A 26,928-nucleotide genomic window follows, 5' to 3' on the forward strand; every position below is an offset into this window, starting at 1 on the left:
TGGTGAAACTTAGGGTAATTAAAATATTTTTCTTTTTGTATGTTTTTCCAAATTGTATTTATGAACTTGCGTTAGTTACCTGTTGTTGCATAACAAAACACTGGAACTTAGTGGTTTGAAACACATCAGTCATTTATTTTGCTCATGAATCCACAATTTGGGCAAGGCTCGCTTGGTGGGGACAGCTTATCTCTGTTAAGACGTGGTGTGAGGTGGGGTTGCTGGAGGGAGGGTGGTGGCTCAATGGCTGGGAGCTAGAATCATTTTTCTTTTAACATCTTAATTGGAGTATAATTGCTTTACATTGTTGTATTAGTTTCTGCTATATAACAAAGTGAATCAGCTATACGTATACTTATATCACCATATCCCCTCTCTCTTGTGTCTCCCTCCCACCCTTGAATCATTTGAAGACTTGCTCACTCATGTGTCTGGTGGTTAGTGCTCTCTGTAGGCCAGAACACTTGCAGATGACCTCTCTTTTTGGCTGCTTGGCTTCCTCACAGCATGGTGGGTTCCAAGCGAGAGCATCCCAAAAGAGCGAGGCGAAGTTACCTGGCATATTTGACTTAGTTTTGGAAGTCACCTAGTGTTACTCTGCTCTTTTTTTGTTGGTTGAGGTAGTCATAAAGGTCCACCCAGGTTCAGAGGAGGGGCTGGACATAGACCCCACCACTTGAAGGGAAGAGTATCAACATCAATTTATAAGAGCATATGGGATGGAATCTGCCATTGTAGCCATTTTTGGATGATATAATCTGCCACAATTTGTATTACTTTTAAGATAAAGAATATAAACATGGGTATAATAAATGAAAAACTGGGATATTTGCAGGAAATTATGGTGTATGAGTCCAATAAGAATTTTTTGTGCTCTTGTCTACTAGAATATGATATTGAAAATAAGATGCCCAAACAGGAAGAAGTGAAATAGATTTTGAATTTTCTTGCGTATCAACAAAGCAGCATACTGCTATAATCAAAAGTAGAGACAAAAATTTATACACAAGATGCAAAATAAGATTTGTAGTTCGGGTTTGTTGTTTTTTAGAAAATGCTAGTTATTTTTGTTCAAAGTTTACTTGGGTTTTTTTTTCCTTGTTTATTTTAATAATTTGAGAATTATTTGGGAAAGTGATTTCCAGTACAGTATTTAGATTTGAGAAATTAGTGCATCAAGTTTGTCTCTCTGCTTCTTTTAAGAAAAACTATGTAATCTTTTTCAGGATTTTTTTTTACCTGCTAAACTTCCGCTAAATAGGAAAATATTTTTTCAGTGTGACAGTAAAACTTGGAAAGTTATAGAATATTTGGTTGTCTTATTGATCACACTTACCAATTATATAAATTGTGGCATTTATATAATTATATAAAATTATATAGATCTGTGGCAATTTTGAATATAGCTAATACTCAATTTCTGGATGTAACGGGATGTTTTTAGATAATCTTCTAAGCGTTACATGAGGGTGTTGATCCATTCACTATAGCTGGGAAATAAGTTCTAGGGAGCAAGCGTCTCGTTATCTCTTAGACCCAGAACATTTTCTTGCTATCTAGATGCTTTCCCATTTCTAGTTGATTTATGTTATAATGAGCCTAATTCAGTTGAGTTGGTTCATTACTATTTCCCCACTACTCACAGGTAGATAGATACTTTACAATGGAAAGTGACTGAACCAGCTATTGTGACAATAGAGGTAATCGTTTTTCTCTCAACTGTGAATAATAAGAATTGACTGAATTTGTGAAATAATATATTTTAGTTCAAAAGGTACAATAATTGGGAAAGCTGTTTTTGTTTTTCTTGGCATTTAAAAACAAGATGAGATGGTTTCCAGGAGAATTAGATTGGGAATAATGATTACAGATATTATAAAATAGTGTATCTTATACAACAACAAAATATGTGCATATATGTACGAACATATATAAGGTCTTTAAGCAACTAACTTGCTGCCTTTTTTGTTTTAAGCATTTTTTTAGCCCACTTTTGCGTTTAAGTAGTCTGAATAGGTGAATTGCTGATAACATCTTCAGGTTTATTGAATACTTTGCCTTGCCTCCTTTCCACAAGGCCAATGCCTGAGGGGATAAAAATCCCTTAAGTAAGTGAGATACTGCTTTCTGACTGAAGCTAAAACAAAAGACAATGGAAACTCCTAAAACACCATATAGAAATTGCAAATATGGTGGTGTTTAGTCTGTGGTACTTTATTCAATTCATGGAAGGAGGTAAATGATGAGGTTCTCTTGTAAATATGAATGGCTGTGTAAATATTCTTTTAAAACGCAAAAAGAATTTTGAATAATTGTGGAAGGCAGACATATTTCTTTGGGGTTGGTGGTTCTCCTGCTTACCATTATCTTTTGGTGAGATTCTTATTTCTAACAAATGGCGTTCAGTTCATGCTCATTCAGGTTTTTGGCAAAACAGAAGTTGTGTGACTTTCTTCTTGTGTGTGCCCCATTATTAAAAGGTATGGTACCTTTTATATATGAAATGTTTAATAAAAGTATTTAAAATCTGTGGCAAGGAATTGATTGACCTAGCATAAAATTGACCATATTGGGGACTTCCCTGGTGGTCCAGTAGTTAAGAATCCGCCTTCCAATGCAGGGGACGTGGGTTCGAGCCCTGGGTGGGGAACTAAGATCCCGCATGCCATGGGGCAACTAAGCCCGCGTGCTCTAGAATCCATGTGCCGCAAAAGAAAGATCCCATATGCCGCAACTAAACACCTGATGTAGCCAAATAAATAAATAAAGTATTTCAAAAAAATTTGACCATATTAATCTTTTTTTTTGGCTGCACTGCACGACTGTGGGATCTTCGTTGCCTGACCAGGGCTCAAGTCTGTGCCCCCTGAATTGGAAGCATGGAGTCTTAACCACTGGATTGCTAGGGAAGTCCCCATATTAATAATTTCTTTTTATAAATTTATTTTTTATTTTATATTTACTTTTGGTTGCATTAGTTCTTTGTTGCTGCACGTGGGCTTTCTCTAGTTGCAGTGAGTAGGGGCGACTCTTCATTGCAGTGTGCAGTCTTCTCATTGCAGTGGCTTCTCTTGTTGTGGAGCACGGGCTTAGTTGCTCCGCGGCATGTGGGATCTTCCCGGATCAGGGCTCGAACCCGTGTCTCCTTCATTGGCAGGTGGATTCTTAACCACTGCGCCACCAGGGAAGTCCCCATGTTAATCATTTTTAAGTGTACAGTTCAGTAGTATTAAGTATGTTCACATTGTTGTGCAACCAATCTCCAGAACTCTAAACCTTGCAAAACTGAAGTTCTACCCAATAAACAACTCCCTATTCCCTCCCTCCCTCTAGCCCCTGGCAACTAACATTCTACTTTCTGTGTATGAATTTGACCACTCTAGGTACTTCATGTAAGTGGAATCATACACTATTTATCTTTTTGTGACTGGCTTATTTCACTTAGCATGATGTCCTCAAGGATCATACATGCTGTAGCATGTATCAGAATTTCCTTCATTTTTAAAGCTGAATAATATTCCATTGTATATACCACATTTTGTTTATCCATTTATCCTTTGATGGACACTTGGGTTGCTTCCGCCTTTTGGCTACTGTGAATAATGCTGCTATGAATACTGGTGTACAAATACCTCTTTGAACCCCTGCTTTCAGTTCTTTTGGGTGTATACCCAAAAGTGGAATTGTGGTAATTATGTTTAAATTTTGAGGAACTGCCATACCATTTCCATAGTGTCTGCACCATTTTACATTCTCACCAACAATGCACAAGAGTTCCAGTTTCTCCATATCCTCACCAACACTTGTTATTTTCTGTTTGTTTTTCAGTAATAGCCTTTCTATGCAAAAAGCATGGACTTTTGATCAGATATACTGGAGTGAGTGCTGGTGGGGAGCCCACCTCTTCATACCCATGTGACCTGGAGCACATTTGTTAACCTCATCTGTTAGAAGGGTACAATTGTCCTTCTATCATTCAGTATTAAATGTTAGGATGGCCTGGCACAGTCTAGACATTCAGTAAATGTTGCTTGCCTCCTTGGCCCCATCACTCCTGGAAGTCTGCATTGATCCTTCTGTGTCATCTTCTCTCCCCTGAGCAGCCAGCTCCAGTTGGAATTAAAGCTTGGGAAAAAAAAAAAAAATAATAGCCTTTCTAACGGGTGCTAGGTGGTATCTCATTGTGCTTTTGATTCGTATTTTTCTAATGATTAGTGATGTTGAGCCATCTGAGCATCTTTTCCTGTGCTCGTGGGCCATTATACAAATATAAATATAGTTTCTGTGGAGAATATCTATTCAAGTCCTTTGCCTGTTTTCTAATCACGTTGTTTGGTTTTCTTTGTTGTTGCATTGTTGGAGCTCTGGGTATTAACTGCTTATCAGATATAAGTTTTGTAGACAATTTTTCCTATAGGTTGCCTTTTGACTCTGTCGATTGTGCCCTTTGATGAGAAGTTTTTAATTTTGATGTAGTCTAATTTATCTATTTTTACTTTTGTTGCCTTTGATTTTGGTGTCATATACAAGGACTCATTCTCAAGTCCAATGTCATGAAGCTTTGCGCCAATGTTTTCCTCTAAGAGTTTTATAGTTTTAGGTCTTATATTTAAGTCTTTGATCCATTTCAAGTTAATGTTTTTATAGGGTGTAAGGTTGAGTTAATTTTTTTTATATGGCGTGAGGTAAGGGCTCAGCATCATTCTTTTGCATATGGTTATCCAGTTGACCAAGCACCATTTGTTGAAGAGACTGTTCTTTCCCTCATTGAATGGTCTTGGCATCCTTGTTGAAAATCAATTGGCCATAGATATATGGATTTATTTCTGGACTCTCAATTTTTTTCCACTGATCTATATGTCTATCCTTATGTCAGTACCATACTGTTTGATTACTGTAGCTTTGTAGTTAAGTTTTGAAATGAGGAAGTGTGAGTCTTCTAACTTTGTTCTTTTTTATTTTATTTTTTGCTGTACGCGGGCCTCTCACTGCTGTGACCTCTCCTGTTGCGGAGCACAGGCTCCGGACACGCAGGCTCAGCAGCCATGGCTCACGGGCCCAGCTGCTCCGCGGCACGTGGGATCCTCCCGGAACAGGGCACAAACCCATGTCCCCTGCATTGGCAGGCGGACTCTCAACCACTGTGCCACAAGGGAAGCCCCTAACTTTGTTCTTCTTTTTCCAGATAGTTTTGGCTGTTTGGGACCCCTTGAGATTCCATATGAATTTCAAGATTGTCTTTTCTATTTCTGAAAAACAGGCTGTTGGAATTTTGGGAGGGATTGCATTGAATTTGTAGATTGCTTTGGGTAGTATTGCCATTTTAAAAAAAATTATTTGGTTGCACCAGGTCTTAGTTGCGACAGGCGGGCTCCTTAGTTGTGACAGGTGGGCTCCTTAGTTGCAGCATGTGGGCTCCTTAGTTGTGGCATGTGAACTCTTAGTTGTGGCATGCACGTGGGATCTAGTTCCCTGACCAGGGATAGAACCTGGGCCCTGTGCGTTGGGAGCTTAGAGTCTTATCCACTGTGCCACCAAGGAAGTCCCAGTATTGCCATTTTAACAATATTAAGTTCTTCAGTTCATGAGCATGGAATGTCTTTCCATTTATTTAGGTCTTTAATTTCTCTCAACAGTGCTTTGTAGTTTTTTTCAGTACAGAAGTCTTAGTTAAACTTATTTCTAGGTATTTTATTCTTTTGGATGCTATTATAAATGGCATTGTTTTCTTAATTGCCTTTTTGGATATTTTATTGCTAGTATAGTTGACCCTTGAACAACATGGGTTTGACTGAATCACTTTGATGTATACCTGAAGCGTAAGTTAACTATACTTCAATTAAAAAAAAAAACAAGAACATGGGTTTGAACTGCAAGGGTCTATTTATACATGGATTGTTTTCAATAAATGCATATAATACTATGAGACCCAAGATTGGTTGAATCCATAGATGTGGAACCTCGGACTGGGAGGAACGGATATGTAAGGCAGATTATAAAGTTTTACATGGATTTTCGATGGCATGGAGGGTAGTGCCCTTAACCTCTGTGTTGTTCAAGGGTCAACCTTATACAGAAACTCAACTGATTTTGTATGTTGATATTGTACCCTGAAAATTTTGCTAATTTCATTTATTAGCTCTAATGCGTGTGTGTGTGTGTGTATTCTTTGGGGTTTTCTACATGTAGAATCAAGATATCTGAGAATAGAGATAGTTTTACTTCTTTATAATTTGGATTCCTTCTGTTTCTTTTTCTTGCTTAATTCTCTAGCTAGCATGTCTAGTACAGTATTGAATAGGACATTATTTTTGTTTTAAATAAATTTATTTATTTTTGGCTGTGTTGGGTCTTTGTTGCTGCACGCGGGCTTTCTCTAGTTGGGGTGAGCAGGGGCTACTCTTTGTTGCAGTGCACCGGCTTCTCATTGTGGTGGCTTCTCTTGTTGCGGAGTGCAGGCTCTAGGCATGCAGGCATCAGTAGTTGTGGCACATGGGCTCAGTAGTTGTGGCTTGCGGGCTCTAGAGCACAGGTTCAGTAGTTGTGGCACACGGGCTTAGTTGCTCCACGGCATGTGGGATCTTCCCAGACCAGGGCTTGAACCCTTGTCCCCTGAATTGGCAGGCAGACTCCCAACCACTGCGCCACCAGGAAAGCCCCCAGGACATTTTTTTTTTTTTCATAATAACTTTCTTTAGCATCTTTATTGCAGTATAATTGCTTTACAATGGTGTGTTAGTTTCTTCTGTATAACAAAGTGAATCAGCTATACATATACATATATCTGCATTTCTCCTCCCTCTTGCGTCTCCCTCCTACCTTCCCTATCCCAGCCCTCTAGGTGGACACAAAGCACCAAGCTTATCTCCCTGTGCTATGCGGCTGCTTCCCACTAGCTATCTGTTTTACATTTGGTAGTGTATATATGTCCATGTCACTTTCACTTCATCCCAGCTTACCATTCCCTCTCCCCATGTCCTCAAGTCCATTATCTACATCTGCATCTTTATTCCTGTCCTCCCCCTAGGTTCTTCAGAACCATTTTTTTTCTTTTAGATTCCATATATAGGTGTTAGCATACGGTATTTGTTTTTCTCTTTCTGACTTACCTTACTCTGTATGACAGACTCTAGGTCCATCCACCTCACTACAAATAACTCAATTTTGTTTCTTTTTATGGCTGAGTAATATTCCATTGTATATATGTGCCACATCTTCTGTATCCATTCATCTGCCGATGGACTCTTGGTTGCTTCCATGTCCTGGCTATTGTAAACAGTACTGCAGTGAACACTGTGGTACATGACTCTCTTTGAATTATGGTATTCTCAGGGTATATGCCCAGTAGTAGGATTCCTGGGTCATATGGTAGTTCTATTTTTAGTTTTTTAAGGAACCTCCATACTTTCTCCAAAGTGGCTGTATCAATTTACATTCCCACCAACAGTGCAAGAGGGTTCCCTTTTCTCCACACCCTCTCCAGCATTTATTGTTTGTAGATTTTTTGATGATGGCCATTCTGACCGGTATGAGGTGATACCTCATTGTAGTTTTGATTTGCATTTCTCTGATGATTAGTGATGTTGAGCATCCTTTCATGTGTTTGTTGGCAATCTGTATATCTTATTTGGAGAAATGTCTATTTAGGTCTTCTGCCCATTTTTGGATTGGGTTGTTTGCTTTTTGATATTGAGCATGAGCTGCTTGTATATTTTGGAGATGAATCCTTTGTCAGTTGCTTTGTTTGCAAATATTTTCTCCCGTTCTGAGGGTTGTCTTTTTGTCTTGTTTATGGTTTCCTTTGCTGTGCAGAAGCTTACAGGTTTCATTAGGTCCCATTTGTTTACTTTTGTTTTTACTTCCTTTTCTCTAGGATCTTGCTGTAATTTATGTCATAGCGTGTTCTGCCTATGTTTTCCTCTAAGAGTTTGATAGTGTCTGGCCTTACATTTAGGTCTTTAATCCATTTTGAGTTTATTTTTGTGTATGGTGTTAGGGAGTGTGCTAATTTTATTCTTTTATGTAGCAGGACATTATTTTTTTATGCTTAACTATTTACAATGTTTAAAGGAGGCTAGGCTATTTTCTACATTTTGCCAAGGAGGTCTTGCCTTTTGATGCATATGGTGATGTTTCACATTATGTGGAATACTAACTTTTCTTTTTTATCAATTCAGTAAATTAGAAGTTCTACATATTATTATTTTTTAAAGGTGGTTTTTTTTTTAAATTAATTAATTTATTTTTGGCTGTGTTGGGTCTTTGTTGCTGCGTGCAGCTTTCTTTTTAGTTGCGGCGAGTGGGGGCTACTCTTTGTTGAGGTGCGCAGGCTTCTCATTGCCATGGCTTCTCTTGTTGTGGGGCCATGGGCTCTAGGCGCAAGGGCTTCAGTAGTTGTGGCACATGGGCTCAGTAGTTGTGGCTCGTGGGCTCTAGAGCGCGGGCTCAGTAGTTGTGGCACACAGGCTTAGTTGTTCCGCGGCATGTGGGAGCTTCCTGGACCAGGGATTGAACCCGTGTCCCCTGCCTTGGCAGGTGGATTCTTAACAACTGCGCCACCAGGGAAGCCCAATTCTGCATATTATAAGAGCTTAGTCATTCATAATGACTGGCCATTTTTATATTATATCAGTAGAGATATAAATTTGTCTTGGTTTTAACCTGATCATAATATTTAAAAAATGTTAGCTTCTGAGAGAATTTGGAAGTTTACTAACTCCAAGTTACTTTGACTGATTGAACAGTCTGTGTCAGAGGATTGACAGTAAAAACTTCATGACATAAGCCTCTGTTTATAAGGGCACAGATTGTATGTTAATCAGTAAACATTAACATTAGAGATACTTTGCACAGATGTTTTTCTTTTATCTTCTAGCTATGGAAGAGAAAACTTATCTATTAACTCCGACTCACAGAGAACCATTTAAATTTACAGGAAAGGTGAATCCTAAGAGCCTTTTCTGACTACAGTAGAAGGAAGTCAGAGCTCCCTCTCCCGTTGGGATAATTTAATCTTTAGAAAAGGGAGCCTTTGAGAATTTTGATATCTTTGAATCTCTGGAGAGTCTTAAAGCGATAAACATCAGGAAAGTCCAGTTCTGGCAGTGGTTAAAGGTAAATTAGAAAACTCAGTGCTCAATAAAACCAGGGTTAGAATGAGCAGCGAAGGATGAATTAAAGATTAACGGGATTTTTTTTTTTTTTTTGCGGTACGCGGGCCTCTCACTGTTGTGGCCTCTCCCGTTGCGGAGCACAGGCTCCGGACGCGCAGGCTCAGCGGCCATGGCTCACGGGCCCAGCCGCTCCGCGGCATGTGGGATCTTCCCGGACCGGGGCATGAACCCGTGTCCCCTGCATCGGCAGGCAGACTCTCAACTACTGCTCCACCAGGGAAGCCCTAACGGGATATTTGGATATTTATATTTCTTTACATTATATCTCATCCTTTTGAATATGTTAATACTAGTTAATATTTATTAAGAACTGTTTCACAGAAAAATGTGATTGAATGAAAAATGTGTTATTTTCTGAGTCCATTAACTATATAAGAAAAACCTGGTTATTCATATCATAAAACTGCACCATTTTCAGCAATTGCATTTTACCCAATTCGTGACATGTTGATTAAGAAAAAGTAGAGGAGAACTTTTAGAGGCTTGAGCAGCTTGCAAATTAAGTCTGGAAAGTGATGACAGTGCCATAAGAAGGAATTTCCCAGAGCTTGGGGTACTGTATTGAAATTAACTCTTTTTGCCAGAGCAAAACTGAGATAGTGTTGATTGGGTCTGGTCTTTGGAATTTTAAGATTAATAAGAATATTGTCATTTATTTTATCAGTGTAATATGGACCTGCTAAACATGGAATCTCAGGATGATTTTGTGATGTGAATAATTTAATAGTCTTGCTCTGCATTTTAACTTTAAGCAAGTCTTTTTCTTTGCATTCTCACTGTTATTGTCTTGCATTTAGGTGTCATTGATGTCTTTCAACTGTCAAATAGGCCCCCAACCAGCCTTTTTACTGCCAGCTTTGTGTTCTAGTCTATTAGGAACTTGCTTTGCATAGATATCTGCATTAAAAATTTTTAATTATATTTATTTCTTATTTTTAGGTAGATTTATTGACAATACAAGCATACCTCATTTTATTGCACTTTGCTTTGTTGTACTTCACAGATACTGCATTTTTTTACAGATTGAAGGTTTGTGGCAGCCCTGCATGGAGCAAGTCTGTTGGCGCTGTTTTTCCCAACAGCATTTGCTCACCTCATGTCTCTGTGTCACATTTTGGTAATTCTCACAATATTGCAGATATTTTCATTTTCATTATATTTGTTATGGTGTTCTGTGATCAGTGATCTTTGGTGTTACTGTTGCAAAAGATGATGACTCACTGAAGGATCAGGTGATAGTTAACATTTTTTAGCAATATAGTATTGTTTTTACATGATTTGTTTTTCATTTTTTAAATGCACAGTATGATGTTAAAATACACGACACTGTTGAAAAACAAATATTTCAGAATTTTTTTTAAATGACATGAAATCCACTGATGTCCAGAATCCTTAACAAGGTAATAGATCATCCTGAATAATTCGTTTACTCAAATAAGAAGGAAAATAAAGTTTCACGCTTTCTGGAGAGTGGTTAATGATAGTTCATTCTGTCACCTGAGTAAGTTGACAAAGACAGACCAAATACTAGTGATGTTTCTGGACCTAACATCTTAGAACCAGGTCTTGCAGTGGGTGCTGATTCTTTTTTTTACACTACTGGATTGGTTCCAGAGGGCCCAGTGACATGATGGGAAATCAGGAAACTCAAAGATTGGCTTCGTACTTCACCAGATCATTCTCTCCACCTACACATGCTTTTTGCTCTGTCTCATGTCTGTTTCCCCTGGTGGGGTAATAGGATCCTTAAATAACGCAGGGCCCATCTCCTGCCCTTAGGAACATCACTCAGCCATCCTATCAGAGTCAGGCTGCTTTGGACAGGGCAAAACTGCATACCTATTGGAACTTAAATGTTGATGGCCATTGTCCCAACCTAAATTTTTAATCTTCTGTAGGGGAATTTGTTGCAATTGTACCAAAATGAGGTAAAGTTGAGTAACCCCATTTTTTTCTGAACCAGTTGCTCTGGGGTCAGGATGGACGAATGCAAATATACTGCAATGTTAATGAAGGGCAAGGTTGTCCAGCTTGGCTATTTTGGGCAATATTTATTTTAAAAACAAAACAAAACAAAAACCCTTAATAACATTTCTTTTCATAAAGAGATTTTTGGAAAGAAATTCCTTCCAAGAGTAATGTTTCAAAAACACTTAACATTTTCACTTGAAATCTTTATGTTGGAAGATGATCATGGCTTGGTCCACTTTCATGTAGTGGGCAGTCATAAGGTTGATGGATGCCTCCAGCTACCCACAGGCCCCACTTGCTGGGAAGGGTTCTTTCCTCTAAGGAACCTAAAATCCATGTGCATCATTAACAGAGCAGATGCTTTCATGTGAGAATAGTGATTTAGTAAACTCCCTACCCAGAGAGTAAGGACCTCACTGAATTCTTTTATAATGTTGAAAATGTGAATGGATATGTCTGGAAATTGACAATCTCAACTGTGTAAAGGATTAAGAAAAAAACAAACATATAGTCCAAACTTCCACCCAGTACATCCTCTCAATTTATCATTGAACTTCTCGATAATCAGGGGCTCTCCAATTCCTGATTTCTTACAATTCTTACTACAGGGAAGAGAGTGCTCGGTTCTAACCTGATGACTGGAAACTAGATTGGTTTCTCCGTCTCTCTCCTTCCAAGTAACTCTCCTTGGTTCCTCTTTTCACGGTGGGAGGAAACATCATCATGTTGGTTCTTTGGTTGCATTGGTGGTGATGTTCAACATTTTTTAGCAATATAGTATTTTTAAATTAAGGTATGTACATTGTTTTCTTAGACATAATGCTGTTGTACACTCTAAATATTTAGACTACAGTATAGTGAAAAAATAACTTTTTTCCAGTTTTATTGAGACATAATTTACATACAGCACTATATAAGTTTAAGGTATACAGCATAGTGATTTGACTCATCTATAACATGAAATGATTATCACAGTAAGTTTTGTGAAACTTATCCATCATCTCATATATATATACAAAATTGAAGAAATAGGAAAAAAATTTTTCCTTGTGATGAGAACGCTTAGGATTTACTCTCTTAACAACTTTCATTTATGACACACAGCAGTGTTCATTAAATTTATCATGTTGTACATTACATCCCTAGTACTTATAACTGGAAGTTTGTACCTTTTGAGTGCCTTCATGTAATTCCCCCTCCCTATACCCTCCTGCCTCTGGTAACCACAAATCTGATTCTTTTTTCCTATGAGTTTTATTTGTTTTTGATGACCTACAACACTATGTTAGTTCCTGTTATACAACATATTGATTTGATATTTCTGTACATTTCAAAATGATCACAATGACACGTCTAGTTCCAATATGTCACCATGCAAAATTATTGACTGTTCCCCACACTGTACATTTCATACCCGTGATTCATTTATTTTGCAACTGGAAGTTTAGACTTCTTAATCTCCCTCACTTATTTCTTTCCTCCCCATCCCCTCCCCTAGGGCAACCACCTATTTGTTCTCTCTGTCTGTAACTCTGTTTCTGTTTTGTTGTTTGTTCATTTGTTCTACATATAATAAACATAACTTTTATATGCACTAGGAAACCAAAAAATTTGTATGCCTTTATTGTGATATTTGCTTTATTGCAGTGGTCTAGAACTGAACCTGCAATATCTCCAAGGTATGTCTGTAATTTATATACCACAAAATTCACTTGTTGTAAGTGTACAGATCAGTGACTTTTAGTAAACTTACAAAGTTATATGACCATCTCCAAAATTCAATTTTAGAATATTTTCATTACCCCCCCCTTCCCCCCCACCAAATTCCTTGTGCCCATTTGCAGTCAATTCTTGTTCCTACCTCCAGCCTCAGGTAGTCAGTGATCTACTTTCCATTTCTACAAATTTGCTTTTTCTGGAGATTTCATATAAATAGAATCATACACACATCAATATGTGGTCTTGTGTCTGGCCTTTTTCACTTAATGATTTTGAGGTTTATCCATATTGTAGCATGTATCAAGCAGCATTGTTCCTTTTCATTGTTGAATAGTATTCCATTGTATGGATATAGCACATTTAAAAAATTCATTCGGGGCTTCCCTGGTGGCGCAGTGGTTGAGAGTCCACCTGCTGATGCAGGGGACACGGGTTCGTGCCCCGGTCGGGGAAGATCCCACATGCCATGGAGCGGCTGGGCCCGTGAGCCATGGCCGCTGAGCCTGCGCGTCCGGAGCCTGTGCTCCACAACGGGAGAGGCCACAACAGTGAGAGGCCCACGTACCGCAAAAAAAAAAAAAAAAAATTCATTCATCAGTTGATAGATGTTTGGATTGCTTCCACTTTTTGACTGTTATTATATTTATATCATTATATTTATCATCTCATCCTTTAAACATTTTCTACTTATGTGTTTAATATGTGACTATAGTAATGTCTAGATGTAGTATACATACACACACATTGAGGGATATGCTCAAAATTTTTGGTAATGGGGTACAGGATCAAAAAAGTTTGGAGGTCACTGTTCTAGTCCAGAACAGTCAGAAAATAACCAGAATTATCCTAAGTCACAGGTCTGATTTACCACTCATAAATAAACCCTACTACTTGTGAAATAAATTCCTAAATGCGGTGTTTAAGGAGCCCTACCTTATGGGCCTGAACTTTATCTGCTTTCTAGCTACCACTTCAGTTTTACAGCCCACTGCTTCCTTTTAGATTATTCTCACCATATTCCTTGTAGTTCCTTCAGTAAATTATGCCTTTGAGCTTTTGCTAACTATTCCCCTTGCTTAGAATACTATTTGCTGCCCACCTTTAGCCTCTTGGGGGTACTATGATAAATTATTTAAGCTCCAGCTAAATCACTTCTCTGAATTGCTTCCTGGCTTACCCAAGTCAGTTTAACCACTTCATCTTCTATGATACCTCTGTATCTAGCATGTACCTTTATTATAGCAACTCTCAAACTAAATTGCAATTATTTATTAGTGTATCTTCACTGCACTGCTACCTCCCTGAGGACAAGGAATGGGCCTATTCATCCGATACTTGTTGAATAAATGAATGGGTGGTAGCTTCATGGGTGAGCCACTTGCATGACCCTGAGAGTGAGTGCCACCTTAAATTTTGTGCTAGGGTACCTCACTTGCCTCATCCTAGTTTATTAGACCCTGCTTGCATCTAATAAAACTAGGCTAGATCCCCCTGGCTTACAACTGTACCTGATAAGCTTTAGATTGGTTTTAGATTGGCCATGCTGCCTTCTATTTTCAATAGTTGATATCACAGGAAATAAATCTTTGTTAAGAGACTTTTAATAAAATTTAGACTGAAAATTGGAGATCAGTTTACCTTGATTTTTCTTGTATCACACGCTGCATACTATTTGGTACATAATAGGAGTTTAGTTAAGGTCTGGTAAATGTAATAGTAATAGCAAAGAGTGATTGACCTTTTCCTGTGTGCCAAGTACTGCTCTAAATCCTTTACATGTATTAACTCATTTAATCCTCATAGCAAGTTCATAAGGTAGGAACTGTTATCCTCATTTGACAGCCGAGGAATCTGAAGCTCAAATATTCACATAAGTAAAGGGCATGTGACTCAAACCTGAGCAAAATCTGGCTCTAGAGCCATCCCACTTAACCACTGTTCAGTAGAGCAAAGGAAGAGGTTTAATTTTTCATATAGGGTGGTTCCAAAAATAGTTTTCAGGTAAGATAAATAGATATCCTCTTAGAGTAAATATTTTAGTGGCAAAGTTTGATCATTTAATAATTCAGTGTTAGGAATGATTATTTTTCTAGACTCAGCTTAAAAATTAGCTTTACCAGGAAGCTTTTGGTTTTTTTTTCTTTTTACTCTGTGTTCTCTAGCTCCCTTTAAAGAGTTTAAGTACACTTACAGTGTTTTGTGTTTGTTTCTCTGAATAAATGAAACTACTTAAGGGACAAGACTTACTCAGTTCTTTATCCCAAGGCTTAGAACAGAGTTACTGTTCAATAAATGTACGTTGAATGAGTGAATTGGTGAGTTTGGTATTGTAACCCAGGTCCTGTCATCCTAGGTTCTATGCTTCTACCTGGTTTAAACACTACTCCCTCCCTAGATGTTTTTTTTTGGTTGCTGTTGTTAGCTTTTGGGATCTTACTTCCCCAACCAGGGATTAACCCCTTGCCCTCAGCACTGAAAGCATGGGGTCCTAACCACTGGACCACCAGGGAATACCCCCTAGACGTTTTTATCCCTGCCAAAACTTATCTTTTGTCCTGATAATTCTTGTAGGATATTTTATGTATAGTGATTTATTCCTTCTAGTATGTATACTTCTGTTATTTGTATTTTTTTTTAATTTTTTAAGTTTAATTTTATTTTTTTAAACAGCAGGTTCTTATTAGTTGTCTATTTTATACATATTAGTGTATATATGTCAATCCTAATCTCCCAGTTCATCCCACCACCACCACACCCCCGCCACTTTCTCCACTTGGTCTCCATACGTTTGTTCTCTACATCTGTGTCTCTATTTCTGCCTTACAAACCAGTTCATCTGTACCATTTTTCTAGGTTCCACATATATGCATTAATATACGATATTTGTTTTTCTCTTTCTGACCTACTTCACTCTGTATGACAGTCTCTACATCCATCCACATCTCTACAAAAGACCCAATTTCGTTCCTTTTTATGGCTGAGTAATATTCCACTGTATATATGTACCACATGTTCTTTATCCATTTGTCTGTCGATGGGCATTTAGGTTGCTTCCATGACCTGGCTATTGTAAATAGTGCTGCAATGAATAGTGGGATGCATGTGTCCTTTTTTTTTTTTAACGTTTTTATTGGAGTATAATTGCTTTACAATGGTGTGTTAGTTTCTGCTTTATAACAAAGTGAATCAGTTATACATATACATATATCCCCATATTTCTTCCCTCTTGCGTCTCACTCCCCCCCACCCTCCCTATCCCACCCTTCTAGCTGGTCACAAAGCACCGAGCTGATCTCCCTGTGCTATGTGACTGCTTCCCACTAGCTATCTATTTTACGTTTGGTAGTGTATATGTGCACATACGCTCTCTCACTTTGTCCCAGCTTACCCTTTCCCCTCCCCGTGTCCTCAAGTCCATTCTCTAGTAGGTCTGCATCTTTATTCCCATCTTGCACTAGGTTCTTCATGACCATTTTTTTGTTTTGTTTTTTTAGATTCCATATATATGTGTTAACATACGGTATTTGTTTTTCTCTTTCTGACTTACTTCACTCTGCATGACAGACTCTAGGTCCATCCACCTCACTACAAATAACTCAATTTCATTTCCTTTTTATGGCTGAGTAATATTCCATTGTATATATGTGCCAAATCTTCTTTATCCATTCATCTGTAGATGAACACTTAGGTTGCTTCCATGTCCTAGCTATTGTAAATAGAGCTGCAGTGAACATTGAGGTACATGACTTTTTTTGAATTATGGGTTTCTTAGGGTATATGCCCAGTAGTGGGATTGCTGGGTCATATGGTAGTTCTATTTTTAGTTTTTTAAGGAACGTCCATACTGTTCTCCATAGTGGCTATATCAATATACATTCCCACCAACAGTGCAAGAGGGTTCCCTTTTCTCCACACCCTCTCCAGCATTTATTGTTTGTAGATTTTTTGATGATGGCCGTTCTGACCGGTGTGAGATGATATCGCATTGTAGTTTTTTTTTTTTTTGCGTTATGCGGGCCTCTCACTGTTGTGGCCTCTCCCATTGCAGAGCACAGGCTCCGGATGCGCAGGCTCAGCGGCCATGGGTCACAGGTCCAGCCGCTCCGTGGCATGTGGGATCCTCCCGGACCGGGGCACGAACCCAAGTCCCCTGCATCGGCAGGCGGACTCTCAACCACTGCACCACCAGGGAAGCCCGCATTGTAGTTTTGATTTGCATTTCTCTAATGATGAATGATGTTGAGCATTCTTTCATGTGTTTGTTGGCAATCTGTATATCTTCTTTGGAGAAATGTCTATTTAGGTCTTCTGCCGATTTTTGGATTGGGTTGTTTGCTTTTTGATATTGAGCTGCATGAGCTGCTTGTACATTTTGGAGATAATTCCTTTGTCAGTTGCTTCATTTGCACATATTTTCTCCCCTCCTGAGGGTTGTCTTTTCATCTTGTTTATGGTTTCCTTTGCTGTGCAAAAGCTTTTAAGTTTCATTAGGTCCCATTTGTTTATTTTTGTTTTTATTTCCATTTCTCTAGGAGGTGGGCCCAAAAGGATCTTGCTGTGATTTATGTCGTAGAGTGTTCTGCCTATGCTTTCCTCTAAGAGTTTGATAGTTTCTGGCCTTACATTTAGGTCTTTAATCCATTTTGAGTTTATTTTTGTGTATGGTGTTAGGGAGTGTTCTAATTTCATTCTTTTACATGTAGCTGTCCAGTTTTCCCAGCACCACTTATTGAAGAGGCTGTCTTTTCTCCATTGTATATTCTTGCCCCCTTTATCAAAGATAAGGTGACCATATGTGCGTGGGTTTGTCTCTGGGCTTTCTGTCCTGTTCCATTGATCTATATTTCTGTTTTTGGGCCAGTACCATATTGTCTTGATTACTGTAACTTTGTAGTATAGTCTGAAGTCAGGGACTCTGATTTGTCCAGCTCCTTTTTTTTCCCTCAAGACTGCTTTGGCTGTTCGGGGTCTTTTGTGTCTCCATGCTAATTTTAAGATTTTTTGGTTCTAGTTTTGTAAAAAATGCCATTGGGGGCTTCCCTGGTGGCGCAGTGGTTGAGAGTCCGCCTGCCGATGCAAGGGACATGGGTTCGTGCCCCAGTCCAGGAAGATCCCACATGCCGCGGAGCGGCTGGGCCCGTGAGCCATGGCCGCTGGGCCTGCGCGTCCGGAGCCTGTGCTCTGCAACGGGAGAGGCCACAACAGTGAGATGCCTGCATACTGCAAAAAAAAAAAAAAAGCCATTGGTAATTTGCATTGAATCTATAGATTGCTTTGTGTAGTATAGTCATTTTCACAGTATTGGTTCTTCCAATCCAAGAACATGGTATATCTCTCCATCTATTTGTGTCATCTTTTATTTCTTTCATCAGTGTCTTATAGTTTTCTGCATATAGGTCTTTTGTCTCCCTAGGTAGGTTTATTCCTAGGTATTTTATTCTTTTTGTTGCAATGGTAAATAGGAGTGTTTCCTTAATTTCTGTTTCAGATTTTTCATCATTAGTGTATAGGAATGCAAGAGATTTCTGTGCATTAATTTTGTAACCTGCAACTTTACCAAATTCATTGATTAGCTCTAGTAGTTTTCTGGTGGCATCTTTAGGAGTCTCTATGTATAGTATCATGTCATCTGCAAACAGTGATAGTTTTGCTTCTTCTTTTCCAATTTGTATTCCTTTTATTTCTCTTTCTTTGATTGCCATGGCTAGGACTTCCAAAACTATGTTGAATAATAGTGGTGAGAGTGGACAACCTTGTCTTGTTCCTGATCTTAGAGGAAATGCTTTCAGTTTTTCACCATTGAGAATGATGTTTGCTGTGGGTTTGTCATATATGGCCTTTATTATGTTGAGGTAGGTTCCCTCTATGCCCACTTTTTGGAGAGTCTTTATCATAAATGGGTGTTGAATTTTGTCAAAAGCTTTTTCTGCATCTATTGAGATGATCATATGGTTTTTATTCTTCAGTTTGTTAATATGGTGTATCACATTGGTTGATTTGCGTATATTGAAGAATCCTTGCATCCCTGGGATAAATCCCACTTGATCATGGTGTATGATCCTTTTAATGTGTTGTTGAATTCTGTTTGCTAGTGTTTTGTTGAGGATTTTTGCATCTACATTCATCAGTGATATTGGTCTGTAATTTTTGTTTTTTGCAGTGTCTTTGTCTGGTTTTGGTATCAGGATGATGGTGGCCTTGTAGAATGAGTTTGGGAGTTTTCCTTCCTCTGCAATTTTTGGGAAGAGTTTGGGAAGGATGGGTTTTAACTCTTCTCTACATATTTGATAGAATTCACCCGTGAAGCCCTCTGGTCCTTCACTTTTGTTTGTTGGAAGATATTTTAACTATTTTTTTTTTCTTTTTGCGGTACGCGGGCCTCTCACTGTTGTGGCCTCTCCCGCCGCAGAGCACAGGCTCCGGACGCGCAGGCTCAGCGGCCATGGCTCACGGGCCCAGCCGCTCCGCGGCACATGGGATCCTCCTGGCCCGGGGCATGAACCCGTGTCCCCTGCATCAGCAGGCGGACTCCCAACCACTGCGCCACCAGGGAAGCCCTGTTGGAAGATATTTAATCACGGTTTCAATTTCATTACTTGTGATTGGCCTGTTCATATTTTCTATTTCTTCCTGGTTCAGTCTTGGAAGGTTATACCTTTCTAAGAATTTTTCCATTTTTTCCAGGTTGTCCATTTTATTGGCATAGAGTTGCTTGTAGTAGTCTCTTAGGATGCTTTGTATTTTTGCTGTGTCTGTTGTAACTTCTCCTTTTTCATTTCTAGTTTTATTGATTTGAGTCCTCTCCCTGTTTTTCTTGATGACTCTGGTTAATGGTTTATTAGTTTTGGTTATCTTGTAAAAAAAACCAGCTTTTAGTTTTATTGATCTTTGCTATTGGTTTCTTTGTTTTTATTACATTTATTTCTGCTCTGATCTTTATGATTTCTTTCCTCCTGCTAACTTTGGGTTTTGTTTATTGTTCTTTCTCTAGTTCCTTTAGGTGTACGGTTAGATTGTTTATTTGAGATTTTTCTTGTTTCTTGAGGTAGGCTTGTATTGCTATAAACTTCCCTCTTAGAACTGCTTTTGGTGCATCGTATAGGTTTTGGATCGTCGTGTTTTCGTTGTCATTAGTCTCTAGGTATTTTTTGATTTCCTCTTTGATTTCTTCAGTGATGTCTTGGTTACGTAGTAAAATATTGTTTAGCCTCTGTGTGTTTGTGTTTTTTACGTTTTTTCCCCTGTAATTGATTTCTAATCTCATAGTGTTGTGGTCAGAAAAGATGCTTGATATGATTTCACATTTCTTAAATTTACCAAGGCTTGATTTGTGACCCAAGATGTGATCAGTCCTAGAGAATGTTCCAAGTGCACTTGAGAAGAAAGTGTAATCTGCTGTTTTTGGATGGAATGTCCTATAAATATCAATTAAATGTATCTGGTCTGTTGTGTCATTAAAGCTTGTGTTTCCTTATTAATTTTCTGTCTGGATGATCTGTCCATTGGTGTAAGTGAGGTGTTAAAGTCCCCCACTATGATTGTGTTACTGTCGATTTCCTCTTTTATAGTTGTTAGCAGTTGCCTTACGTATTGAGGTTCTCCTATGTTGGGTGCATATATATTTATAATTGTTATGTCTTCTTCTTGGATTGATCCCTTGATCATTATCTAGTGTCCTTCCTTGTCTCTTGTAGCGTTCTTCATTTTAAAGTCTATTTTATCTCATGAATATTGCTACTCTCGCTTTCTTTTGATTTCCATTTGCGTGGAATATCTTTTTCCATCCCCTCACTTTCAGTCTGTATGTGTCCCTAGGTCTGATGTGGGTCTCTTGTAGACAGCATATATATGGGCCTTGTTTTTGCATCCATTCAGTGAGCCTGTGTCTTTTGGTTGGAGCATGTAATCCATTCACCTTTAAGGTAATTATCGATAAGTATGTTCCTATTAACATTTTCTTAATTGTTATGGGTTTGTTTTTGTAGGTCCTTTTGTTCTCTTGTGTTTCCCACTTAGAGAAGTTCCATTAGCATTTGTTGTAGAGCTGGTTTGGTGGTGCTGAATTCTCTTAGCTTTTGCTTGTCTGTAAAGCTTTTGATTTCTCCATCGAATCTGAATGAGATCCTTGTGGGGTAGAGTAATCTTGGTTGTAGGTTGTTCCCTTTCATCACTTTAAATGTATCTTGCCACTCCCTTCTGGCTTGTAGAGTTTCTGCTGAGAAATCAGCTGTTAACCTTATGGGAGTTCCCTTGTATGTTATTTGTCATTTTTCCCTTGTTGCTTTCAATAATTTTTCTTTAATTTTTGTCGATTTGATTACTGTGTGTCTCGGCATGTTTCTCCTTGCGTTTCTCCTGCCTGGGACTCTCTGCGCTTCCTGGACTTGGGTGGCTATTTCCTTTCCCATGTTAGAGGAGTTTTCGACTATAATCTCTTCACATATTTTCACGGGTCCTTTCTCTCTCTCTTCTCCTTCTGGGTCCCCTGTAATGCAAATGTTGTTGCGTTTAGTGTTGTTCCAGAGGTCTCTTCGGCTGTCTTCATTTCTTTTCATTCTTTTTTCTTTATTCTGTTCCGTGGCAGTGAACTCCACCGTTTTGTCTTCCAGGTCACTTATCTGTTCTTCTGCCTCAGTTATTCTGCTATTGATTCCTTCTGGTATATTTTTCATTTCAGTTATTGTATTGTTCATCTCTGTTTGTTTGTTCTTTAATTCTTCTAGGTGTTTGTTCTTTAATTCTTCTAGGTCTTTATTAAACATTTCTTGCATCTTCTCGATCTTTGTCTCCATTCTTTTTCCGAGGTCCTGGATCATCTTCACTGTCATTATTCTTAATTCTTTTTCTGGAATGTTGCCTATCTCCGCTTCATTTAGTTGTTTTTCTGGGGTTTTATCTGGTTCCTTCATCTGGTACAAAATCTTCTGTCTTTTCATTTTGTCTATCCTTCTGTGAATGTGGTTTTCCTTCCACAGGCTGCAGAATTGTATTTCTTCTTGTTTCTGCTGTCTGCCCACTGGTGGATGAGGCTATCTCTGTATGTTTCTTATTGTACTAGAACCTTGCTGAGGTCATGTTCTGCTATTTTCCATAATATTTTATGTGGGTTGTGACTTACCCAGAAAATGTATTGAGTAAATATTTCTTAAACGCATAAAAATTTTTTTCATTAATAGGGGAAGGTTTTAGAAGTTCCTCAGTGGCTGTTGGTGTATTTTTAGTTCATTGTGAGCCAGAGGTTCTGTTATCTGTCAGATGTGTGTCAGAAAGATATAAAATGGTGTCTTTGTTAACAAGTACTGCATAAAAATTTGTGGAAGTATAACAACCTTGTATGTTATTAAAAGAATTATTTTCATGGGTCTAAGAATTACGTGACAGTGCATCTAAAAGCCTTAGCACAGTGCTTGGCATGTATAAATGTTACTTATTGTTATCAATCATAGTGTTAACCAACAATTAGTTTGATTTATTAACCACTTGTACCCACCAACTCTAGTTTGTTCAGTGAAATTTAGAAATGTATATATGTCCCAACTTGAAAAAAATCGATATTTGGTATCTGAATTTACTAAGAAATTAAAGCAGGGGAGTAGCCTTTCACTATAGGTTAAGTAGGTTAGGTTAAATTTTTTCTTTTTAAAAATATGTAATTGGGTACTTCCCCCCACCCCCTTTGTATGATTTTCCTATATCCAGAGACTAGCAAGATTTGGATATTCCTTGTTATTGTTAGGTGCAGAATTTTCTTTTTTTCTTTTTTTGGCGGCCCCCCGTGTCTTGCGGGATCTTAATTCCCCCAGAAGGGATGGAATCCCGGCCATGGCAGTGAAACCACTGAGTCCTAACCACTGGATTGCCAAGGAATTCCCAGAATTTTCTAATTCTGTCATTTTCTGAGTCATTTAGAAATCTAGCTTCCCTCCCTATTTTCTAAATTGAGTCTTGCCTTTTTTTAGAAAACAAGTGATACCACACTCTCTAGTGGACATTAGGAGAAGTTTTGCTTTTTAAAAGGGGCATTAATTTGTTTGGAAAGGATAGTAGCAATTGTTAATGGAAAGGCTTCAGGACAGTCAGGTGATATGTTGAGACTTCTGTCCTGTTAGAAGTTCGGTTTGTTTCTTCAAAAGGTTCTTCAAGCCTGCTGATACTTCGATCTCAGGCACAGAGGAAGACGACTTTTGGTACTTAGTCACTTTAGGGGTTTAAGATTTTCATTAGTAAACAGAATGAATGATATCAGAATTCCTGTGTAGAGCAGGACAACTAAGGGTTGGAGGAGCTGGAAAAAGAATATTTTCTCAGTGGTTCTGCCAGTGGTGAAATGATAATACCAACTGCTGTTTACTGTGCATTTATTTGTATACCAGTTGCTATGTTAAGCCACGTATATACTTTCCTATTTAATCCGAATGAGGTAGATGTTTTTACAGATGAGGAAACTGAAGCCTAGACTGGTTAAATGACCTTGAAAGCCAGAATGAGAATTTAAATCCAGGATTAATTCCAAAGAGTGGATGTGCTCTTTCCACTGCCCATAGTACTGATTTGGGTGTCTTTTACTTGTAGTGAACTGTCTATAATTTTTAGCCCAAAGGATAGATGTTAAATTGGACTTCTGGGGGGTAGAAGGGAAAGTTGATTTTATGGTCACCTTCTATGCCTGTTTTATAGTATGGCATTGTTGTGTATAGATAAGAAATTTGAGAGTAGGCAATAATTGATAGCATTACAGCCATTTGTTTAAAGTTGAAGGTGGTTATTACAACTTTTAAGTTAATCCCATTTTAAAGGATCAACTTCAACTGTTTTATCCTAACAAGTTATATCTAAATTCCTTTGTGTTCTATTTGCCTATCGGGGGACTAAATTATAATATTATTTCTTTTCTCTTTTAAAAGAAACTTTTGTAAGAAAAGGAGTAAGAATATGTCTCTTTTTCCATAGTACATGTTTCTTCATTTCTTAAAAAAATTAAGTATAGTTGATTTACAGTATTGTGTTAGTGTCAGGTTTATGGCAAAGTGATTCAGTTATATATATATATTTTTCCAGATTATTTTCCATTATATATTATTATAAGATATTGAATATAGTTTCCTGTGCTATACAGTAAATCCTTGTTTCATTTTTTTGTGAAAAATGATTTGTCATTCTGTAGATTATGTAGGTTTTGATTCATAAACAAAACTAAAACAGAGAAACTGAAAATTTTGATGTAGCTCAAAGTTCTTTAATTCAGTACATTTTGTTTCAAAGATCTTTTAATAATTGAAGTTAAATTCAACAAATTTATATTAATTCAGTGAAGATGTTGAGGTGGGTAAGAGATGGGAGCCAAACTTCATGGTCTGAAAGCATTTTAAATCTTTTAGAAGAGATGGAACTTGTAAATAACTATAAAAAAGAAATTATATTTCTTAACATAGATGCCAAATTTCAGTGTGCAACTTATAGTACTTCTTGAGTTTATAGGTGAGAAATGTTCTTTCTTACTTGCTTCATGGATATGGCATTTGAGTGGTGTCCTGTGATTGAGTAGGATTTTAGGTAAGTTGGGAGTCTGAAAAGAGGTCAGTCTACATTGAGGGGTTGCTTAAAGATGAGGAAGAAGAGTGGTAGGTGCCTCCTGGTTCATTATGTGAGATGAATGGTTTCCGAGTTTTTTTCATTCCTTTTTTCTTTTTTTTTAGACTGAACGTATTTCAGTAGTTTGATTTTTTTGAAAACATTAAAATGGGAGGGAAAGAAAAAGTATATTTTAATTCAAAGGACATTGAAATCTTATTCACAGCTTTTGGTTACTTGATTTTTCAGTTCTAAAATTTGTTCTTCTTTATGTCTTGTATTTTTTTGCTAATGATTTCTAATTTAACATTTATTTCAAGAGTGTTTGATGTTCATTTGAGCATTTTTACAATAGCTGCTTTAAAGTCCTTGTGAGATAATTCCCACATCTAAGTTCATCTCTTCATTGGTGGTGTGTTTTCCCATGTGAGCAGAGATTTTTGTGGTTCTTCTTATGTTGAGTAATTTTGGTTTGTATCCTGGACCTTCTGAGTATTATGTAATGAGATTCTAGATTTTCTTTAAAGTCTGTGGAAAATGTTGATATTTTTGTTTTAGCATTCTGTGGGTTGTGGTTCCAATGTCAACTCAGTTTTCAGAGCTTTGTCAGTGTCAGATCTGTCCCATATGTGTTCCACTCGTTGGTCAGTCTGGGATCTGGGTGGAGGTCTACTCATTTTCTCAGTTTTCAAAAATTTTACTATGTTAATTAGCATCAGATTCATACCTACACAGGTTGAGTGTGAGCTCAGGAGTTCATAAACAACTTTATGGAGTCACTTTCTTGAGAACGGAGAGAGAAGGAAAAAAACAATGGAGTTTGGTCTGCCCATTTGGAGGCAGGGCTCCATTGAATGGAGAGGAATGTTCCCCTCACAATTTTCACTCCTGAAGGCTTCCCATTCCCAGTTGATCTTGCTATTGTTGCTGTTGCACCCACCACAGAAGACCTGGGGACTGGGACATGAGAGAGAAAGGAGAAAGAAAAAATACCCAAGTGGATTTCTCCACTTTCTTTGCACTTTAGGAGTTCCCTTTTCTGGCTTTGAGCCAGAGCTAGAGGGTTTCTCCTGTATCTCGCTGCCTGCACAGGTAGTGCTCACTTCTGGGTTTTGGGTTGTGTTGAGTGCAGGCTGGGGGATACTAGAGGGGAAAAATGGTAAACTCACAGCAAGTTAGGTGATACTTTAAATTCTGGTGCTCTTCCCAGATCTACCTGTAATATTTACATTTCACAGTATTCAAATAGTTCTTCATGCATTCTGTCCAGGTTTTATAGTTTAGTTCAGTGGGAGATAAAGAGAGGTGTGTGTTTATTACTAAACTGCAAGTCTTCCCAGCGTTTTGTTTTAACATTTTATTTTGATATAATTTTAAATTCGTAGGAAGTTGTAAAAAGAGGACAGAGAGGTTCTTTGTGCTCTTTACGCAGTTTCCTCCAGTGGTTACATCTTACATAGCTATAGCACAATATCCAAACCAGGAAATTAACATCAACACCAACTTTTGAAGTTTTCATAATATTAACATTAACACCAACATTTGAAGGTTTCATAATAACCTTCAAATGTATAAGAATGTTGAAAGAATAGTACCATTATCCAATACCATTATCATACCTAAGAATATTAACAGTATGAGTTTTTTTTGGACAGTAGTCTTAATGTTCCAGGGCTTTAATTTTGACTCTTGAAGGCTTAAGTTATTGTTCAAGGAGATGGCTCTCCTGATGATATGCTCTTGGTGGTTATTTTGAGAGTCTGGGCTCTTACAGTGTGTGCAATTCAGAGCCTAGAGAGCTTCCTGATTCTATATTCTTGTTCTCTCTCATTCTTCCCTCAGCTCAGACTTCCTACAGGTCTGTGAGCAGATACTCATTAGAATAGTCCTTATCAGGAGGTTAGAACTTTGTCAGGCTAATTTATTACTTACAGTTAAAGTTGTAGAGTTTCTGATACGGTGATATATAAGGATTGTATAAACTATAAGTAATTAAAAATCTGACTACAAGGCTTAAACAAAGAGAAGTTTGTTTTTCTTACTGAAGTCTGGAAGTAGGCAGTTGCTTATGTTGCTTCAGTGACTCAACAATGTTGGGGCCCATATCTTTGTGATTTGCTTGGCCTTCATGGTCCTAAGATAACTTCTGTAGCTCTAGCCTTCCACGCACAATTAAGGATGAAGGCAAAAGATCCAGGCCAAGCAAAAGCTTTCCTAGAAGTGACTTGCTCAGAAGTGCTTCTAATGTCTCATGGGCCTAAATTGGGTTATATGCACACCTCTAACTGTAGTTAGCCTTTTGGCCTCTATAGAGAGGCAAGGAGGGCGGAAGGATTTGGGAGTGGCTTTTTGGGTAGCCAGTAAACAGCATCTGTCACAATTATATGATTGCATTCATTTTACTTTAGAAATGCATTCATTTTATTTCAGTATGATGTTCAACACATAGGTGCTTTATAATTACATAATAACATCTTACTGGGTACTAAGGGAA

At 38.0% G+C, this 26,928-nt stretch overlaps 1 protein-coding gene across 10 annotated transcripts in view; it reads left to right on the plus strand.

Moving 5' to 3' along the window:
- Window positions 1-26,928, plus strand: part of NUMB (NUMB endocytic adaptor protein) — a 187,299-nt gene that overhangs the window by 41,533 nt on the left and 118,838 nt on the right. The window lies entirely within an intron of this gene.

This window comes from Lagenorhynchus albirostris, chromosome 1 (genome assembly GCF_949774975.1).
Source record: "Lagenorhynchus albirostris chromosome 1, mLagAlb1.1, whole genome shotgun sequence".
Classification (NCBI taxonomy): domain Eukaryota; kingdom Metazoa; phylum Chordata; class Mammalia; order Artiodactyla; family Delphinidae; genus Lagenorhynchus; species Lagenorhynchus albirostris.